Source organism: Otolemur garnettii, unplaced genomic scaffold (genome assembly GCF_000181295.1).
Source record: "Otolemur garnettii isolate 467f Iridium unplaced genomic scaffold, OtoGar3 scaffold00154, whole genome shotgun sequence".
Classification (NCBI taxonomy): domain Eukaryota; kingdom Metazoa; phylum Chordata; class Mammalia; order Primates; family Galagidae; genus Otolemur; species Otolemur garnettii.
Window position 1 is genome coordinate 462,696 of NW_003852549.1, and position 17,511 is coordinate 480,206.

Consider the following 17,511-nt stretch of genomic DNA (forward strand, 5'->3'; position numbering starts at 1 on the left):
AGGTGACCTGGGGTCCAATATCCCTCTGAAAGGAGTGTGTCAGAATCTTTGGTGATATTTGGGAAATTTTCATTTATAATATTCTCAAGTATGGCCTCCATTCCCCTGGGGCATTCTTCTTCTCCTTCTGGGATACCTATAACTTGAATGTTTTAAGGCTTCATAAAGTCCCATAATTCTGTCAGTGAACATTCTGCTTTCTCTCTCTTCTTTTCTGCTTCTGTAACTATCTGAGATATCTCAAGAGAGGAGGTGGGTAAAAGGGACTATTAATAAAAAGAAAAGAAGCACAGAAAGAGGGAGACAGGAGCGATATAGGTGTCCCTTGAGGTCAGCAGCTCTTGCTAGCCTGTTTGGACATAGTACCCCATCTCCACCAAGTTGAGAGGAAAGACAAAATTGCTACAAATCAAATCAAAACAAGCAAACAGAAAACTTTAAGGGATAAAATTGGGCAAAACCCTCAAATCATAGGGGTAGAAACACTAGCAGAAATGAAGTTCTAATTGTTAAAAAAAGTCAACAATGGAAAATTATATTTAAACTAGAAAAATGAAGAAAGAAAAGAAAAGAAAAATTTATAGGGAAAATGTTGAAATTAAAGAACTAACAAAAAAATAAAAACAAAACAAATAAACAACAACAACAAAAAAACACAAAGCAGTATATATATCTTGCTGAATATTGTCTGGGCAACAGGTGATCTTCTGAGATATGAGATGTTAATCACAATGATGATACCGCTGTATGAGATGGAGACTGGAGGCCTCTGCTGATTTCTCAAACCCTGCAGGGTGCAGAGCCTAAATCTCTCCTCAGCCCACTTAAAAGGCACTTTAAACTGCCAACCTGGGCTAAGCAGAAGCTTTCCTTGCAAAGCACTTGTTGCTGGGATCACTCCTGAAGTGGCTATCCACTTACCAGTGTGCCAAAACTGATCATACACTATGCCCCTGAGGGCCAAGGCTGTAAGCTATCTTAGTCACCGCCTTTAGGCTGCTCAGTCACTAGATTACTTGCTCCCACCTGATCCTTGCTCTGCAACCCTGAGGGTGGAGATTGCTGGGGCACAATGGCTCTGCGCAGCTGAACACTATTAGCTCCATCTGGCTCAGCAGCTCAGTCTAGGGCCCTAGACAATGCTTAAAGTCCTCTGCTCTCTTGCCCAAGTTCTCCCAAGGTAGTTCAACTGAGTGCCAAGTCCAAACCCCCCCCCCCCAACAGCTCACAGGTAAGGCCTTTCCAGTTTGTAATCTCACTGTTGCTGTACTTACAGCTGCCAGTGGGATTAGACAGAACGAACACACGCAAACACTTGACAGTTCTCCATGGCTTTTGTTCTTCTCATGGGGTCCAGCAGTCCCTTGCTGACTCCCTGTGTCTCCAAAGGGATGTTTCTGGGCATATCCCACCAGCCAGAGATGCCTGAAGTCTCCTCTCCCCAGACTCATTGTGCCCAGTTGCAAGGAAGCTGTTACTTGGCTGCCATCTTGCTCCTAATCCCAGTTGTGGTTATTTCTAATTATACTTAAAAACATTTGTGGGGAGCCCTAGGATAGCATATGGATAAAAGACAGGTCTAATTTTAATCTAGAAAAATGTATAAAAAGCTTTGGGTGCTATTTAGATCTAGGCAAAATAATATGGCTTCAATTTTATTTAAAAAATTAACAAAATATAGTCAAGTCCCATTATTATAATTTTAAAAAAGCCCTACCATTTCCCCCCTTTTCTCCTAAAAAGGTATGGTAATGTGATGCCAGAAGGAAAGGGTATTTGAGGCTTCACAAGACAAACAGGTATAGGAATGTTATTGGAATTTCTCTCTGTAGTAGGTCCTTGGTTTCGGGGATTTGAGGAATGAACCCATGGGCCACAGATCAGTGGTAAGATAAGATTTTATTAGAAAGGAATATAGAAGAAATAAAGGACACCAGAGCTTCTAGCAGGGGAAAGAACTAACTGAAGTATCTCTACATGGGCTCTTTATTTAGGAGTAGTAGGTCTTGAGAATTACACTTGGCCAGGACTTGGCAAATAGAAACATGTTTTTATCATTAATGAGTGTTATCAACAAATGAGTGAATGCAGTTCCTCTAGCTCAGGGCAAAAGGTCAGAGTGTTCCCTTCGTGAACCTTCCCAAGCCTAGGACAACTGGGGTCCCCTGTCCAGTCTTGAATGGGGGAATCCTGTATCAGGAAAAAAGAGTGTGAATTTGAATTCAGACAGACCCAGACTTAAATGATGACACTGACACTTGATACCAACATGACCTTGATCTTTACTTCTCTTTCTGAAAAATGGGGAGGTAAATGCTCCCTTAGAGAATTGTCAGGAGAATTAAAAAACAATATGAATGCAAAGCTATGTGTAGAATGTGAAGCTTAGATCAGAACCTTCACTTAGTAGCTGATGTTACTGTTATTTCTGACTTTGGGAAGAATTAACTTGAGGGCTGCATGCCCAAGCACTACAGTATGAATTTTGAGGGTCAGGTAGCTTTAATGTTTACTTAATTGAAATGAAAAAAATGCTACATTGTGCTTTTTTTGTTTTATTTTGTTTTGTTTTATTTTTTTGAGACAAGGTCTCACTCTGTCACCCAAGGTAGATAGAGTGCCATGGCATCAGCCTAGCTCCTGAGTAGCTGGGACTATAGGTGCCCACCACAAAGCCTGGCTAGTTTTTGGATTTTTAGTAGACAAAGGGTCTCACTCTTGCTCAGGTTGGTCTCAAACTCCTGAGCTCAAGCAATCCACCTGCCTTGGCCTCCCAGTGCTAGGGTTACAGGCATTAGCCACTGTGAAGGCTGTGGTTTAGATTCTGTGACCTATCAGAGAACAGAAAAGAGCATGAGTTCATAAAAATTATGGAGGTCTGTGGGGCGTGATGCAGTTCATGAAGCACCAGTGACACAATCCATTTGTGGAGGGAAAACAATTCCTGTACCTCCTGTTGTGAGGCTTTCCACTAAGAATCACAATCAGAAAACAGGGAGCCCTGAGCACTCTGGTGTATTCCAGCCACCGCTATTGTGGCTGCCTGAGGATTCCACAAAGGATGAGTCCACTAAGGGCAGTGGCTTGTACGTGTCGGAACTTGGTTTTCTTCCTTCAGGAAAAGGCTTGCTTGTTACTGTTTTTTAGTTTAACATGAGTGCACCCATAGTTTACTTTGTTTTCAATGTTTCCCTGTGATAAGCAGATTCTTTTAAGGGCACTTAAGGTTTACTCTTGTCTTTCCAGTCAACCACATTCAAATATCTACTGGTACTTTCAGCACCGACTACAGATCACAGTGTCAAGCTTGTGCAGCCAACTGTGGCACTTACTTCTCATTGCAGTTTTTACCTAAAAGGATATGTGATTTTATTGCCTGTACTCCTAGATTAAACCCAAATGTTAGAGAAAATTGTGTGACCACAGAGAGAATTACAAGAGTGCCCTCGGCATCAGGGTCAGTTCTGTGTGCATGGTACAAACGCCACATAAAGTTAGTGGTCATCTGAGAAATTCTAGTTGCTGTTGGCATTAGCAACTCAGTTTCTAGCATGTTAGACCAGCTAGAAATTGCCCTGTAAGACAGTTTCACTCAGCAATCATCCACCACTGTATTTATTACCAATTCTAGGTCATCAGCTAAAGGAAGGTTTGTTGGTCATTCCTTATTTCCTATGTAAGTCATGATCAATAAATGTTAGAAAAGAAATAGCCTCTGTTCTTAAGAGTACCTGGGTGCTTTCAGAAGCTAATTTTAGGACCTATTTAAGGAATGATTAAGAAACCTTAAATAGAAGCTCTGAGAATATAAAAATACTTAAATCCTCAGAGATGTGACAAGTCTGTACTGTAGGGCTTTAAGGCATAGGCCGTCCCTTGGCTATGTGACCCATTGATTAATAATTGCCCTCAGACTCCTCCAATATCAACACAATACCCTTCATTCTGAGATCTGCAGCCTTACTGATCTTGGCTACCTGTCAATCATCAACCAGACCCCAGGGAAATAACACAAGTTTCCAGCAGTGCAGCCCCCCTATTTCGTAAATTTTCTAGACACATTCTCCCTTTTCCCTGTAATATCTGGAGCTAGATTTTATGTAAGTCTGCATTCTGCCCAGAAAGTAGTATATTTTCTGAAATCTGCTGCAACTCATGGTGCCCACATGATCAGCTCTGGCTCAGTGAACTGTGAAGCTGCTTGGGGCTTTGGGTAAGGCTGCTTAAAAGGCACTGACCCAGTCCGGAGGTACCCTGCGTCCTTTCACCTTCCCTCTCTTATGGCCTGGAATAGCCTGCCATGGTCGCAGCTCCAGCAGCCTTCTGGGAGTTGGAAGCAACTTATAGGCAAGATGCCAGCATGAGGATGGAGGGAAAGACCGAAGATGTCATGGCCCACAGCTGCGAGACTTCCCCACTTGCACTGGTATGTGACAGAGAAATAAACCTCCATGTTGCTTAAATTACTATAATTTTATGTTTTCTCCTGTGGGCAGCTGAACCTAGATGAGGTGATGAAGCTGTCAGAAAAGAAGCCATACTCTGTAAAATAATTTAAAGAGGATTATTCTGGGCCAAACATGAGGACCATGACTTGGAGCCACCCTCAGGAAGCCTTGAGCACCTACACTCGTGGGGTTGGGGTTACAGTTTGGTTCTAGACATTTTAGGGACACAGGAATTACAGGTGAGGTCATGAATTAATCCATGGAAAACATATATTGGTTTGACTTCAAAAGGTGGGGCATCTGGAAGTGGGAGCTTACAGGTGATAGGTAGTTTTACAGATTGTTTAACTGATAATTGGCTGAAAGTGTTAGGCTCTATCTAAAAAGACCAGGAGTTGGTGAAAAGGAGTTGCTTAAGGTAAAGGGTCTGTTGAAAGGAGACAGTATCTGACAGACTAGACAGAGGTTTGCTGTGTTTGTTGAGGACCTGCAGGCTTGTCTTGCACAGCCTTAGGTGTTAGTGAGTCACCCACGTTTCTAAGAAGGGAGGAGGCATGATGAGGCCTGTCTCCTCTCCTTTCTCACAGCCAGTAACTCAGTTTTGGGATCCTCTTGGACAAGAAGGGGGTCCAGTCAGTTACTGAGGGGGGAGACTTAAGATTTTATTTTAGTTAACAGAGCCATCAAAGGGTCAAACTCTTTGGTGAGTGAAATTTCCTTAATAGGAGACAAAGCCTTGATTGAAAATCACACCCTTTCAAGAGTCTCTTTAAATTACTTAGAATTCAAATGACTTACCTTCCTTGAGGTCAAATTTGAGGTGGAAGATGAGAAACCTGAGGTGCTTTGGGGGAATTTGAAGGGGGGATAGGAGAAAGAGATAGGATTCAGAAAGGGAGAGCTAGGAACTGGCTTTGTTTATGTCAGCAGTTTTCTTTTCTTTTCCTTTTTTCTTTTCTTTTTTTTTTTTTGAGACGGAGCCTCAAGCTGTCACCCTGGGTAGAGTGCTATGACATCACAGTTCACAGCAACCTCCAACTCCTGGGCTCAAGCGAGTCTCCTGCCTCAGCCTCCCAAGTAGCTGGGACCACAGGCGCCCACCACAACACTCGGCTATTTTTTGGTTGCGGCTGTCATTGTTGTTTGGCGAGCCCGGGCTGGATTCGAACCCACCAGTTCAGGTGTACGTGGCTGGCGCCTTAGCCGCTTGAGCCACAGATGCCGAGCCATGTCAGCGGTTTTCAACCAGTGTGCCAAGAAAATGTTAAAGATGATTAATTAAATTATTTTGGGAGGAAGTTCAAAATACTGTAAGTATATTCTTTTTTGCACTCTTTTTAAAAGTATGTTGTGGAAGTTTATAGGTTCAAGTGTACTCTGAGATAAAAAATGGTTGAAAAACACTGGCTTATATCAATCACTTCTGTATCTTGAGGCTGTCCTCCTGACTCCTGAGACTAGTTTTGGATTTGGGGTTTATAATTGTTGCCCTAGAGGCCTCTAGGACGCAGGGGAGGAGGGAATTGCAGGTTAGTTAGCAGCCCTGAACCACTGTGGGGAGTCTGGCCTTCCTGTCACGCGAGGACAGCAGCAGACTGTCGCCCTCGCTGCTTGGCAGGTGCCCTGTGCACCCTCTCTGGTCAGTCTCCAGGAACCCCTGAAACACGTGGGGATGGCCCATTTCATAGTAGTCTGAACTGAAGGTCAGAAAGATGAGGAGTCTTGCCTGAAGTCATATAGACAGTGATCAGTGAAGTACAGAAATGGCATCCCAGTAGGGCGGCCAGTGTCCTAATTTGCCCTGGACTGAGGGGTTTCCTAAGATTCAAGACTTTTGGTGCTAAAACTGGGAAACTAACAGGCAGAGCACGAGCATGGTGTTGGGTCACCTGGCTTGACTCGCCCAGCTCTGTCACATGTCTCTGAGTCCAAGAAACTCAGAGCTCAGACAGGTCTCCCAGGAAGGTAAGAGAGCTGGCTCTGGTGTCTGGAGGCACTCCACATTCACTCTACCTGGAGTTCTGTCCCACTCTCCAGAGGTGGCCTGGAGCAGCCCAGTGGGGCCGTGTGGATGGAACTACAGACTCTGCTCTGTCTCTTGGGTCTAAACCAAGCACCCTACCCATCCCCTGTGCCACTCAGGTAAGACCCCTAGAGGGGCTTGTTTTGTGTATGGAGTGGAGCCTTGTCCTCCAGGGACAGAGCCCAGCTGTGTGTCCATGCAACAAAATGCTATTCCTCCTGGCTGAAATGCCCTCTAAATCCTCCTCCCTCCTGAGATACTAGATAAAACTATTAGAATAACCATCATACTTTCCTCACAAAACTCTTCTTTTCTTGATGCTTGCCAAAGGAGATAAAAGGCACAAACTTAAGATGAATTACATCCTGGCTCTGTCCCTATCTTAGCCTGTCCCTTTAGTGAGTGGCCCTGATGGCATTTTGTTAAGTTATTCCCATTGTGAACTACCCAGGTAATGGCCATCTAGGGTGAAGCTTCCCAGCCTCAGGTTTCTAGGAGGGACCAGGGGGCATATTAACCTCCCTGGAGCTGTGTGCCCTGCGATGTGTGTGTGTGCCCCAGAGCTCTGTGTGTGTGTGTGTGTGTGTGCATGCCCCAGAGCTGTGTGCCCTGCTGTGTGTGTATGTGCCCCAGAGCTGTGTGCCCTGCTGTGTGTGTGTGTGTCCTGTAGCTGTGTGACCTGCTATGTGTGTGTGTTTGTGTGTGCATGCCCCAGAGCTGTGTGCCCTGCTGTGTGTGAGTGTGTGTGCATGCCCCAGAGCTGTGTGCCCTGCTGTGTGTGTGTGTGTCCTGGAGCTGTGTGCTCGGCTGTGTGCCAGAGCTATCTGTGTCCCTGAGTTGTGTGCCCTGCTCTGTGTGTGTGTGTGTGCATGTGCACCCAGAGCTATGAGCCCTGCTGTGTGTGTGCACTCCCTGGAGCTGTGTGCCCTGCTGCTGTGTGTGTGCTCCCTGGAGCTGTGTGCCCTGCTGTGTGTGTGCACTCCCTGGAGCTGTGTGCTCTGCTGTGTGTGTGCACTCCCTGGAGCTGTGTGCTCTGCTCTATGTGTGTGTGTACATGTACACCTGGAGCTGTGTGCCCTGCTGTGTGTGTGCACATGCGCCCGGAGCTATGAGCCCTGCTGTGTGTGTGCGCTCCCCAGAACTGTGTGCTTTGTTCTGCGTGTGTGTGTACATGTACACCTGGAGTTGTGTGCCCTGCTGTGTGTGTGTGTGTACATACTCCCCAAAGCTGTGTGCCCTGCTGTGTACATGTGTGCTCTTTTTTTTTTTTTTGAGACAGAATCTGAAGCTGTTGCCCTGGGTAGAGTGCCATGGCATCACAGACCACAGCAACCTCAAACTCTTGGGCTTAAGCAATTCTCTTGCCTCAGCTTCCCAAGTTGCTGGGACTACAGGCACCTACCACAATGCCTGTCTATTTTTGTTGTTGTTGTTGCAGTTGTCATTGTTGTTTTAGCTGGCCTGGGCTGGGTTCGAACCGGCATCTTTGGTGTATGTGGCCGGCACCCTTACCCACTTGAGCTATAGGTGCTGCCCATGCATTGTGCTCTTATGGAGAGAAGGTCTGTGGCTTTCGCTACTTTCTCAGAGAGGTTGAGAATTACTAGTGTAGAATTAACAAGACTCAGCTTGGAAGAATTTAGTTTTTTTAAATAAAAGGCATTGTTGTTTCCTGAAGTGAGTCACAGTAGTGACCTATCCCAGTGTATCAGCCCATGACACAGCTGTGGCCCTGGTGTATGAGGGGTGGAGCAGTAAACCACAGGAAGGCTGGCAGGCTACATGCAGGGCGGGGTAGCCAAAAGCCCTAGCTGGGGCACCACGCCCTGCCGTGAGAGGGTGTTTGGTCTTCAGATCAGTGGTGTCTTATTTCTGGTGTTTTTATACAAAGAGTCATGTCTCACAGTCTGATTTGATAAGAACTTGTGGAGCACTGTGCTTGGTGTCTCAGAGCCACATACTGGAGTTGGGGCCTCAGTCATGGGCTCACTTCCCCTGTGGCCATGTGACTCTGTAGAAGTGGCCAGGTCTCCCTAAACTGCTATTTTCTCATCTGTAAAGCGAGGGCAGCACCAGAGGCTAGCTCATGGAATCACAGTGGAGATCAAATGCTATGAGGCACACAAGCCAATTAGCTACATGTAGCCTGAGTGGCACTGATGTGCTAGGAGCTGAGCTGTGTGGTGGCAACAAAGGAGACCAGAATTTCTGACCTATGGAAGCTTCCCTCCTGGAGGCACCTCCTAGCTGCTTTCTGTCTCTGACCCTTCTGCAGGAGCCCACAGGCTGGTGAGAGGCTGGAGGAGGAGCTCCTGTCATTGTCAGGTGTGGGGGCAAGCTGTCAGGTCCCTGTGGTCCCTGGCTCCTGATTCCCAGTAGTGAAGATGGTTACTGGTACCAGGTCAATGGAGTAATGAACAGAGCAGGCAACGGCAAGCGGGCAGAGTGCTGAGGTTTACATTCCAGAGAAGGGGTAGGTCAGCCCCTGAGAGTGGGGAGACCCTGAGTTTAACAAAATTTATCTTTTTATTCTGATTCTTTAATTTTATGTTAAGTAGGGGGTGGAATATTCTTGGAAAGGAGTGGAGAACTCCCGGACTTGGGAATCCTCCCCTTTTCTATCTTTGTAAGGTAATCTATCTTTTTTCAAGGGTTGCCATGGTATGTGTAAGCTGTCATGGTGCTGGTATGTGATTTTTACTATGTTAATGAGGGTAGGTCACTTAGGGACACTATCATCTCAGCTGGGTGCATGCCCCAAAGGCCCTCTGTGGAAGCCTTGGTCATATCCTCACCTTGTGGTTTCTCTGCCTCTTTCTATCTGGCCAGTCCTTAAAGACCCTCTGATTGTACACCAAATATCTGGTTAGTCCTTGGGGACCCCTGACATGTCATCTGTTTTCCTTGGGAGCCTCCTCTGGCCAGTTTGTTCCTCTTAGTAAACAAAGCATGTCCTACCTAGCATCTATTGCGTCTCAGTGGACATCCCAGACAAAGTGTCTGTCCTTTTCCTCCTTATCCTGCCTGAGTGTCACTTCCATGCTTAGAGGAACAGATGAAGATTTAACACCTTGGGGCTGAGGTGTGAACTTTGACACTTGCCCTAGTACAAGTCACCAAGTGTCAGTGGTGCAGACTCTGTTCTCTGTCCCTTTCTTTCCCAGCAAACGTGTAAGCAGGAGCCCTCAAACATTGGAGCCACTGATAATCTCCTGGTTTGCTACCCACCTGCTCCTCTAGCCAGCTTCTCCCAGGCTCCCCATCTGCCTGGTTCCCAGAACAGTGGAGCAGATTAAACTCTCCCTCTGCTAGTCTCAGCCATGATAGCCCACAGTACCCTTCCCTGTTTCACCCTCCCATTTGCCACTGGCACTGTCAATGAAGTCCTGTGATTGTGCTAGCACACTCTGGACAGTGCCCACTGTGCTGGTGGGAGAGATGGCTGTGAGGGAGGGAAGGGAGTGGGAGGACGTGAGACCTGTCTGGGGGCTGTTAAACCAGATGGTGAATAGATGTTCCTTGATTTACCATCGGGTTACCTTCCAACTTACCTGTAAGTTGGAAATACCATAAATTTGAAATGTATTTAATACACCTAACCTACCAGACATCACAGGTTAGCCTCGTCTACCTTAAGCATGCCCAGGACACATCAGCCTACAACTGGGCCAGATCAGCTAATACAAAAGTCTGTTTTATAATAAAGTATTGACTATCTCATATGATTTATTGAATATTGTACTGAAAGTGTATTCTAAATATGGCTTCTACTGAATGCATATTGTTTTTGTGCCATTGTAAAGTCCAAAAATTGTAAGTCAAATAACTGAAAGTTAGGGACCAGAAGGACTGTAGCCTACTCCACTGAAACTCAATGCTGGGGACCCCCTGGGGGCCTAAGTTGTTGCTATTGAATAACTAAAAAGCAACAGAGTAAAATGAACTTATTATCATTCTTATTAGTGAGGCTGGGTGTGTTTTAACCTTTCCAAGCTCAGAGGGGGAATATTCAGAGATGATGTATTCTTTTCATAATTAAAAAAGTTTTTCTTGCCAATACCATGCTGTTTTGATCACTATGGCCTTATAGTACAGTCTAAAGTCTGGTAGGCTGATGCTCCCGGCATTGTTTTCAACACTAAGAATTGCCTTGGCTATATGAGTTTTTTTCCTGGAACTTAATAGAAAACAAGGAGTTGAAACTAACATCTTATAGCCACCTAATCTTTGATAAACCAATCAAGGATATACACTGGGGGAAAGAATCCCACCAATAAAGAATCCCATTCAATAAATGGTGCTGGGAGAACTGGATATCCACTTGTAAAAGAGTGAAACTAAACCCACACTTTTCTTCACTCACAGAAATTGATTCAGGATGGGTAAAAGACCTAAATCTAAAGCACGAAACAATAAAAATATTCAAAGAAAGTGTGGGGAAAACAGTTGAAGCTATCAGCCTGGGGAAAGACTATATGAGGAAGACTCCCATGGCAATTGCAACAGCAACAAAAATAAACAAATGGGACTTAATTAAACTGAAAAGCTTCTGTACAGCTAAGGAGACAACCACCAAAGCAAATAGACAACCTACCCAATGGGAAAGGATATTTGTGTATTTTGAATCAGACAAAAGCTTAATAACTAGGATCTACAGAGAACTCAAATTAAGCAACATAAAAAGAGCCAACAATCCCTTATACCACTGGGCAAGAGAGATGAATAGAACCTTCTCTAAAGAAGACAGACAAGGGCTAACAAACATATAAAAAAATGCTCATCATTCCTAATTATTAGAGAAATGCAAATCAAAACCACTTTGAGATATCACCTAACCCCAGTGTGAATGGCCCACATCACAAAGTCTCAAAACTGCAGATGCTGGTGTGGATGTGGAGAGAAAGGAACACTATTTTACACTGCTGGTGGGACTGCAAACTAATACAACCATTTTGGAAGGAAGTATGGAGAACCCTCAAAGAACTCAAGCTAGACCTCCCATTTGATCCTGCAATCCCATTACTGGGCATCTACTCAGAAGAAAAAAAACTCCTTTTACCATAAGGACACTTGCACTAGACTGTTTATCACAGCTCAATTTACAATTACCAAAATGTGGAAACAGCTTAAATGTCCACCAACCCAGGAATGGATAAACAAGCTGTGGTATATGTATACCATAGAATACTATTCAGCCACTAAAAAAGATGGAGACTTTACATCTTTTGTATTAACCTGGATGGAAGTGGAACAAATTATCCTTAGCAAAGCATCACAAGAATGGAGAAATAAGAATCCTATGTACCTGATTCTGATATGAGGACAATTAATGATCTAACATGGCCAGGGTGGGGGTGGAGGATGGAGAGCAGAGAGAGGGAAGGAGGGAGGGGATGGGGAGTCATGGGAGGGGATACATCTTTTGGGTGTAGAGCACTACTATATAAGGTCTTTAACATAAGCAATCAATGTAACCTGGTTCTTTGTACTCTCAATGAACCCACAACAATAAAAAAAAAAACAAACTTTTCTCAGTTTCAAAGAAGAAAAACAAAAAAACTAAAACAGAGGGTTCCCCTTGGGACCAGCTGGGCCTGGGCTTTAGGGTGGAGCTAATGGTCCAGGGTCATTCATTATGCTTGGATTTCCCTCGAACCTTGAGACTGTTTCAGGTTTACTGCCTGAACAGTTTTCCCTTCCTCCAGAGTGGGTAAATCATTTTTCTCTTCTCATCTCCTGCCAAACATTTCAAATCATGCCTCTGTTTTTTGGTTAAGTAACTCAATTGAACTCAATATGATGAAAAAGCAACGGGGATGTGGGGGAAGAAACACAATTTTTATTCTTGTTTACAAACCTCTTGTCATAAGGCTTTTGGGAGAAGCTGTGGGGATGTCCCAGCTGGATGCTTTTGATGAAAGCCCCTTGTCAAGAGGGAAGCATGGGAGGAGGTGGGATTGCATTGATTCATTTCCCTGAAACAACCTAACAAGTCAGGCATTTGCTGATAACTGTAACTTCATCCAGAGGGAAGTGGAAGGCATTCCCGATAGAACAATGAGCTGCTGCTGCCCCCTGGTGGAATTCTTACCTTTAGTCGTTGTTCATGAAAGGGTCACTTGCCAGAGAATGTGGTAGGGTAGTGGTGGTTTTCCAGGTAAGCTCTTTGGACCAGAAGCAATGGCATTATCACTTACTATCAAGGATACATATGTTGTTAGTTACTTTGTACCTTAGTTTCCTTAATTATAAAATAGACACAAGCTGTCTAACTCACAGGGTTATGAGAATGCAGACAGAAAATGTAGATAATATGAACAGTAATAATTAACAATATAAGTCACCTAATATTAAGTCTAACAGAAGATGTATGATCATTAAAAAGGTATGAAGTTTCAGTTAAAGATATCTGAGAATATGTAAATATTGTTAGTCTGTCCCAGACCTATGGAATTAAGATGTACATTCTAATAGGAATCTCTGGTTATTTATATAGGCAGTAAAGTTTGAGAGGTCCACAGAGAAAGATGCTCATTATTGTCGCTGCTATATTATACCTTTGAACACCCTTGAGTTTTTTCATTAAAAGATGCTGTCATGGAAAGTGATCATCACAAGACAGAATGGACTGGAAATTAAGAATATTAGATTTGGGGTCAGACAGAACTTACTTTGTATCCCATCCCCATCACTGACTACTGATGCCCTGTGGTAATTACTTAGCCTCCTACTTTTTTTTACTTGTAAAATGGACATGAAAACATCAACCCTTAGGGTTGTGAGGACCTAAACAGAAAATGTAGATAGTATAAATAGTATTAATGAAAAACATAAGGTACTTAGTATTAGATCTAACAAAAGATGTGCAAATGTGAAAAAAAGCATGAAATTTCACTGAAAGATATTTGAGAATACTTAAGTGAAAGGAGAGATGATATCATGTTTGAGGATGGGAAGGCTCAATGTCACCTTCAAATCAATCCATTCTAATGCAATTCAAATTACAACCTCACCTGGGGGTTTTTGTTGAACTTGACAAACTAATTTTAAAATTTGAACGGAAGAGAAGAGCTAAGAATAGTTTAGACAATTCTGAAAGAGAAAATCAAGATGGGGGGTCATTCTACTAGCTATCAAGACTTACTATTTATCTCTCGGCTACGGCAGCATGGTGTTGGCACAGTGATGAAAGAATAACTGGTGGGATGAAGCAGAGAGATTAGAAAGAGACCCAGAAATGTTCAGAAATTTGGTATGTGACAGTGGTGGCAATTACAAATCAATAGAAATGCATGGGCATATTAGTAAATTGTCCTGCAATAATTGATTATCCTTAGTGAAAAATTACATATACTATACACTTACATATATATGTGTGTATGTATGTCTATGTGTGTGTAGATATTTAGAAATCTTTTAAATATCACACACAAAGGTAAATTATTTCCAAGTTTATTAAGGATCTAAAGCAAAACTAAAAGAATTTTGAAGAAAATACAGAAGAATTTTTTATAATCTCTATATAGGGAAGAATACATTAACAAAATTCAGTAAACCAAAATTATGAACTAAAAGATTTTGACACATTTTATTAGATTAAAATTTAAAACTTAAGTCCATGAAGAAATACCATAAAAAACACAATGAAAGACTCAGATGGAGAAGATATTTTAGTACATAATTGACAAAGAATTCATAAAAATGTATAAAGAGTTCTAATCAATGAAGAGAAAGACAGATAAAGGACATACGACATAAGCATGTTCTTTACAAAAGTAAAAATTTCAGTGGCTGATACACAAAAATATCTTCAACATCAGCATTTAATAATGAAATGCAAATTTAAAAATGAGATGCTATTTTACAACTACCAGTTTGAATCTGATGATAACAAGGAACTCACCTTGACTATCAGTGGCTTTTGAAAAATCAGCTCACAGGCTTGGTGCCTGTGGCTCAAGCAGCTAAGGCGCCAGCCACATACACCTGAGGTGGCGGGTTGGAAACCAGCCCTGGCCCACCAAACAACAATAATGGCTGCAACCAAAAATAGGCAGGTGTTGTGGCGGGTGCCTGTGGTCCCAGCTACTTGGGAGGCTGAGGCAGGAGACTCGCTTAAGCCCAGGAGTTGGAGGTTGCTGTGAGCAGTGGAGCCATGGCACTCTACACAGGGGGACAGCTTGAGGCTCTGTCTCAAAAAAAAAAAAAAAATCAGCTCACAGCCCCTGGAGGACAATGTGGCTTGACCTCGTGAAGCTGGCAGCACTTGTTATGAGGCCAGCAATCTCATTCCTATGCACACCTGCTGGAAATGCTACAACACATGCAACCCAGGAGGTGTTCACACTAAAAAATTTATTGAGCCCTTCCTCTAAAAATTGGAAACAATCTACAATTAAAAGTTTATTGAAAAAAAAAAGTTTATTGACAGCAGAATGGGCAAGTAAATTTTCTTGTAGTACTGAATACTATACAGCAGGTAAAATGAATGTGTTAGACTCACACATAATACTTGCCACAAAAGCATGGCACTCAGCACAAAGTAAATAAATAAACAAATAAATGAATAAAGATAGTCATCAAAAAAACATGGAAAGGGCCGTGCCTGTGGCTCAAAGGAGTATTGCGCCGGCCCCATATGCCAGAGGTGGTGGGTTCAAGCCCAGCCCCCAGCCAAAAAACTAAAACAACAACAACAACAACAACAACAAAAACTCAACCCCTCCCCAAAACATGGAAAATACAATACCATTCTTAATTTTTTTATCCTATAAGGTATTACTAAAAAATGTTTTTGTGTACGTATGTACACACACGTATACTAGAAATATACACATGTTAACTAAAAAATAGATAGGCATATAAATAAATAATAAGCACCAATATAAGATAGTAGTTATTTCGAGAAAAAGAGAGATGATGGCATTCTGGTAAGGAAACACAAATGTTTTCAATAAGGTCTGTAATGTTTAATAATTTAGGGTCCCTGGTAGATATATTTTAAAATAACATTACATGGAATTTTTATGCTTGAAATAGTTTAGAAAAAAGATAATGTATGTAAAATGAATAATGCATATTAAAATAGGGATGTTAGTATTACAGATGGTTGAAATTCTCTAAATAAATGATTCTGGTGTAAAATAGTTGCCTCTAAGAGGAAATTTTTTAAAGTTAGCATTTCACCCTAAAAGAACTCATGCACCAGTATAAATTTATTTTCTTTTTATCAACATGTCTAGTTAATCAACCAATTTTTTTTTTCTGGGCATCAAATGAAAGTTTGGCAGATATCTACTGAAAGGGGATACAGAAGGAAGATGGGACAGTGCCTGTGCCCTAATACGTCTGAAATGAGGAAAAATAGAGCGAAGGTGCAAGAGAAAGAAGAGGAGGGGACCCTGGGGTGGAGTCAGCCTGCATCAGTCACTACACTGTCCCTTTACTAACACACTACTTCATACATTATCATTTGAAGTACCCCCCTCATGACTTGTAACATTTATCCTGGAGCTATCACGAGTATTTAAAATATTTTGGGATTCCTTTTGGAATTACCTTCAGAGTGTGTTGCACTCAAGTTCCTGCAGTGGGGAAGTCACCTAGGAGGTGAATTTGATGTTGGAGAATTGCCAAGGTATGATCATGTGGGATAACACAGTCAGTAGCCAGGTGTGACCACAGTGAGAGAGGATACTGGAGAGGGGTGAGGTCCGAGAGAACAGGTCTTCTCAGGGAGACCATGAGGATGCACCTGTGCCCTCTCCATGGTAACTCAGCTCTTGGGAATTTATAGGCTTAACCTCCTGGAACTTGGAAATTTCCAAGTTCTGTGAAATCCTGTAGTTCTGTAGGGGCTGGAGTAGCATCTCCCACTTGATTCAAACTGGCCAATGAGAAGGGTACCTGTGGGGTGGAACTTTTTGACTATCAATAAAAAGGAAAAGACCAAGCCAGTCAGGGAGCCTGGCCATTTGGAAATCTTCTATGCCGTAAGCTCCTGGCCGATGAATAAAGCCCTTCCTCTTATAACTATGGTGTTTGGGTGCTCTTTCTCTCCATTGGGCCTTGTCTTCCTGCAACATTTTTGGCTCCCTGACTGGGAAATGAGATCACCCTTGCAGAGAACATGCACCTGGTAGTTGCCACCAATCCTCTGGACACCCATGTGGGGGCCCCTGATCAACCTGGGTGACATGAACCACTGAGCGTGCCAGGGAGGCAGTTTGGCCTCCCTGTGTGGACACCTTGACGGGGCTGAGAAGGGACCCCGTCGGTGGGTCTTCAAGGAGTCAAACATCAGGAGGAACTGGCATGCAGGAACAGATACCTACACAGGGAGACGTCTGAAGCAAGGTAGGATCTATTTGGGGCCCACTACAATTTTAGTGGAAGAGGAGCCTGATCATCTCCTGGGTGTTAGATCGCCGGCAGATCTGTTGACAGGTGTGTGAGACCAGATCTCCTAGATCGCCAGCCAATCTGTGGAAAGTATGTGAGAGTGTGTGGATGTGGTGTGACTGAGAGAACTCCGAGGGTGGAGTTGGATCTCCCCTCACAGGGCCTAGGGGAGTGTTGGTTTGCCTCCTATGGCTAAGTGGCAGCTCAAGAGGGAAATCAAGGCTGCCCAGGTTAAGAAATGTGTTGGAATTGTGTGCATGTGAGTGCTTGGAGAATGACTGAGATGGGTAACAATAGGTGGGGTTTCGCCCCCTCCCTGAATGTGTGAGTGTGCCCTTCTTCCCTGTTCCAACTTTGCCCCCTGGCTATTCTGAGGGAAACTGAAAGTTCCAGGTTTTCTGCTCTCTGTCTTTGGTGACTGTCATGTGACTATGTTGTTTTAGGGGAAAATGGAAAGACATTAGAAAGGGTTTTGTAGTTTTGTTACTGGAATATCTTCAGTAAGTTTTTGGTCTCAGGAATTTGAGAATTGAGACTGTGGGCCACAGATTAGTGATGAAATGGCATTTTGTTGAACTGAGGGACATGCAGATGGAGTGGAGAGTGCCAGAATTATAGGCAGAGGAGCTGTGCCTTGGA